The 5,000-nt window shown below is 34.3% G+C and overlaps 1 protein-coding gene across 1 annotated transcript in view; it reads left to right on the top strand.

Annotated features, from left to right (window-relative positions):
- LOC135206038 (uncharacterized) overlaps window positions 1-5,000 on the top strand; it is a 332,904-nt gene that overhangs the window by 657 nt on the left and 327,247 nt on the right. The gene's annotated exons all lie outside the window — the stretch shown is intronic.

Genomic DNA, 5,000 nt, shown 5'->3' with positions numbered 1-5,000 from the left:
TTAAAGGCAACAATCAGGATTTAACCTAATAGCAACTTGAAAAAGGGGTAAAATTGCTCTGAAAAAAAAAAATTAACGTCCGGTAAAAGATAAAAAAAAAAAAAGCGAAACATATCAACCATTAAACAGACAAAAAATAAAATAAAATAAAATAAGAAAAAAAAAAAAAAAAAAAGGCTTCAACACAAAAAACACTCACTCGAGTTTTACCTCGCAACACCACCTTTGCGTAATTAAGCAAAGCGTACCTGCTAATAATCTGATGCCCAGGACAGCACCCGATCTCCTGCCGGCGTAGCAGACGCAGCAGAAGGAGCAACGACGCCTTCTGGAACATATCCATAATCTGGGCGAGAAGCATCTCCATTAAGATGCGGGAATGGGAGACAACCAATCAATCAGTCAAGCCGACAAAAAAAGAAAAGAAAAGAAAAAAAGAATGACAGCGCTTTTGAATATGATGAATAATAATTAGCTGAAATGAGGACCGGCAATATTGAACGAAGGAAGTCATGGAATATTGAAACACATCCCCCAAAACACAGGAAAAAAGGTGTTGAATATTTAAACGCGTCCCCTGAACACCAAAAGCAGTTGCAAAATGGCCACATTTGGGGAAAAAAAGTCCCTGGAATATTCAAATAAGCTCTGAATGATTGAGGGGCCACCCAAAAATATTCAAATACTTCAACAGACATTGATATGCTCACTGAATAAAATACGGTCTGAAATAACGAAAATACGGCCTCGTATTGAAATACGCTTCGAGACATATCTAAATCAGCCCCACATGTCGAAAAGGACCTCAAATTATTGATATGCACTGCATATCAACGAAACGAACCCCGAAACGTCGAAGTTGGCCCCACCCATCATACCAAAACGAAACTTGGAATGATCTGAAGACTTTTACTATAACGAAATGCATAACTCAATCAAGAAATACGTCTTTGAATACCCAAGGAAAAGGTCCACGTAATCACAAAAAAGTGCCCTTGAATACCTATGAAAACCCGTCCGAATAAATAAAAAGAAACATCCACGCAAGAAAAAAAGGTTCGATCACAAAAAAGTGCCTTTGAATACCTATGAAAACCCGTAAAAAAAAAAAATCAAATAAAATGAAAAAATAAACTGGTAAAATTCGATTCAGATCGAGAACCCAACCCACAACCAAATCGATGAACGAGCGTAACCGGAAAACCCTACTATGTCCGTAAAAGTTTAGACATTATCCGCAACACCAGAAAAAAAAAAAAAAGGAATCAGTATAACGACGGATCCTGCTTGGAATACCAAAACAGCAGGTCCGGATAAATCTGGGCTAAGCCAAATAAAAAAAAATAAAATGCGATAATCCAAACAATGCGTTTGGGTGATAAGCCTTGCGAATGGAATGCGACTGCGTATTTAAGAAGAAATTATATATATATATATATATATATATATATATATATATCATATACATATATATATGTATTTATATATATAGCATCAGATTACAAAGATAATTATATATAGAAAAATCCAATAATGAAGGCTTTTGAAAACAAAAGAACACAATACTAATATCTAACGCAGGTACATGTATGTATATATACATAGTATTTATATATATATATATATATATATATATATATATATATTATATATATATATATATATATACATACACCCACAATACACACACGTACATACACACACACACACACACACACACACACACATATATATATATATATATATATATATATATATATATATATATATATATATATATATATATATATATTAAAGTATACCAAATGCTAGAAAGAGAACTCCAGAATAACTTACACGAACGAAAAAACGAAAAAAATACAACTGAGAGCGCTTTAGAAAACGCCTGAGCCAACAAAGACAAGAATGAGAACAGCAGAAAGCTTTGAATACTCTATTTAACAGAAACAACGTTAACACGAGAGTACGAGCGAACGATACAATAAGAAATGGGGCGGGGGCCAATACTTTACGAGGCTCTTCTTTATCATTCCGGCTATATATAAATCTATACGATGTTATAATGACGTCTGAGCGATATTGACTCGATAGTAATACAGACTGACGGAAACATTATGATTTTTATTGCTTTTATGTAGAAAGCATATCCGTATATAATGATAATTAAAACTAATACAATTCATGTTTGAATAATCTATCATTATTTTAATCAATTTATTGATTGATATTCAGAGAAATAACACGAGTAAGATTGAACTGTCATACAGACATGAAACAGTATAACTGAATTACATGATAATTAGCAGATAGTCATAATGTCGACGAATTATTAATATTATTATTATTATCAGGGACCATTGACTTGAAATTCAAGCTCCCAAAGGGTATATATGGTGTTCAATTGAAAGAAATTACAGAAGATAACAGGAAGTACAGAAAGAGATCAGTTATTAGAAAACAAAGATAAATGAACATGTTAATAAATGGGGAAAAATATAACCTGTCTATAAGAGGTAAATTAAGCATTTCATACCGATGGTTTCTGCATCTTTTGATGAACAAACGCTTGATATATCGATAATTTCGTCAAACACTGTTCTATCTATATAAAAGAGTAATTCCTTTATACACATGGTATCTGTGTTTTTGTGAGAAAACACACACACACACACACACACACACACACAAACTTGACCCCCTCCCTCCATTGTCGAAGCTCACACACATACACACACACACACACACACACACACACACACACACGTTCTTGACTCCTCCGCCATTGTAGAAGTTATTATATCCTCTTCTACATTTCTCCCTTGACTTAGGAAGCTTTCCCTCACGTAGGAAATGTTATCAGAAGAGGTTCCCCGTATTCACAGCGTTTCAGAAGCACCTCACCGAACTTCCCGCAGAATAATGTTAAAAAAATAGGAAAAAAAAAATGATTTGAATAATAGCGAGGGATTTTTCCTTCCCCTCACATGTACCGTCAAAAACAACAGCAGAGGATTCTGGGAAACGACGTCTCCCCTCGGCGAGGGGGATACAAAAAAAAAAGTAGGGTCAGAAAGAGGTCAAAGAGAAATTAGGGTGGTTAATGGAGCCGATTATACAAGATGGTTAGCTATTGCCGAGCAAGGAGATCTGGTCAACAAGCGGATAATTAGACTTGTGAACGAATTGGTGTGTAAACAAACGAAAGATTTGCTTAATAGTTGTGAAGTCCAAATTGCTCAGCAATCAGTGAAACCGATCATTGGAAAGATTAATCAGAGATGTAAAAAGGCTTGTTATCAAAAAGCGATTTAATATTCAGTAGGAATGAACGATAACAATATTGATAACTGTATTTTCACAATGTTATTAACTCCTATAAACTTATTTACTTAGATCCCTAACGGAAGGGGACAAATTCTAAATGACCTCGATACTGAAGAGGAGTAACAAAATAAAGACTGTTATGTACTATCCATAAGCCAAAAATATTCCTTTTAACAATATCTAAATCTTCAAAATATACTTACTTCTTATATACTTGTATACTTAGACCTCTGTAAGGGGATAAATTCTAAATGGCCCAAAATATTAAAGAAAATGAAAAAATATGAATAACCAATATACATGATATACACATATCCAAAAACAAAGAATATTTCCTGTAATATGTAGACACTAGAGTTGATAAACTCAGAAACAAGTGAGACTGTACCAACCAAAAGGACCCTTCTAAATTCTAGTGAAAAATCAGCTTTACCATTTACAAAATATGATATTTTGCTACGTAAACAGACATAAGCGGGAAACACCGCTCACAAAAGTGGTGTTTCTATTCAATAATATTATTTCTACTTAAAGACAAAACAAGTGAGAGAAACCACTCCCAAAAGTGGTGTTTCTACTTAAAGACAAACAAGTGAGAAACAGTTTGTTAGGTAGAAACATACAAGAGAGAAACACCACTCACAAAAAGAGGTGTTTCTATAAAAAAATATATCATTTTTCTACTTCAAGACAAAACAACTGTGAGACACCACTCTGAAAATTGGTGCCTCTGTTAAAAATATTACGTCAGTTTGTTACGTAGAAACAGACAAGTCAGACACACCACTCCCAGAAGAGGTGTTTCTATAAAAAATATAATTTTTCTACTTAAAATATGATGACATTTTGCTAGGTCGAAACAAACAAGGTCTACGTAAAAACAAGAAAAGTGAGAAACCTCACTTTACGAAGCCAGGGAATGACCAGATTGCGAAATTGAAAACAGAAGAAGAAGAAGAAGAAGAAGAAGAAAAAGAAGAAGAAGAAAAAGAAGATAATTTGTCCGTTCAGCTCTTCCAGTCGTTGGTTCTAAATAGGACAAAAATGCGACGTTTAATTCTGGCATACAATTTGCACCATAAATTTTACAGTGTGCACTGCAGAGAGAGAGAGAGAGAGAGAGAGAGAGAGAGAGAGAGAGAGAGAGAGAGAGAGAGAGAGATGGATGATGTGTTGTTTGAATTTAAAGGCTTGGGGCAAGAGGGATTCTTTCTTTGATATTACTGAAAATGGTGCAAGGAATATTGAATCATGGGCTTCAAAATTGGCTGGTACGATAAACAAAAATGAGAGAGAGAGAGAGAGAGAGAGAGAGAGAGAGAGAGAGAGAGAGAGAGAGAGAGAGAGAGAGAGAGACTACAGTTCAAATATAAATGTTGATTACCAAGGGAAAGAATTTATCACAAAATGAAAATACTTCACGGCACATAAGTAAAGCACACAAAGTATATGAACATGAATTCATAATTGTACCGTGTCATACACAAGAAAAGGAGAGAGAGAGAGAGAGAGAGAGAGAGAGAGAGAGAGAGAGACATGTTGTTTAAAGGCCATTGCTTAAAATCACCGGAACAATGTTCTTTTAAAAATGCTACAGGTCTTTCATGTCAAAATGATATATAAGTATCGATTACCGGATTCAAGCTGTCCAAGCACTAGATATAAATTTGAAAAAC

Source organism: Macrobrachium nipponense, chromosome 29, assembly GCF_015104395.2.
Source record: "Macrobrachium nipponense isolate FS-2020 chromosome 29, ASM1510439v2, whole genome shotgun sequence".
In the NCBI taxonomy this organism is placed as follows: domain Eukaryota; kingdom Metazoa; phylum Arthropoda; class Malacostraca; order Decapoda; family Palaemonidae; genus Macrobrachium; species Macrobrachium nipponense.
Note: the sequence above shows the minus strand (reverse complement) of the source record. Positions and strands in the feature narration are given on the sequence as shown.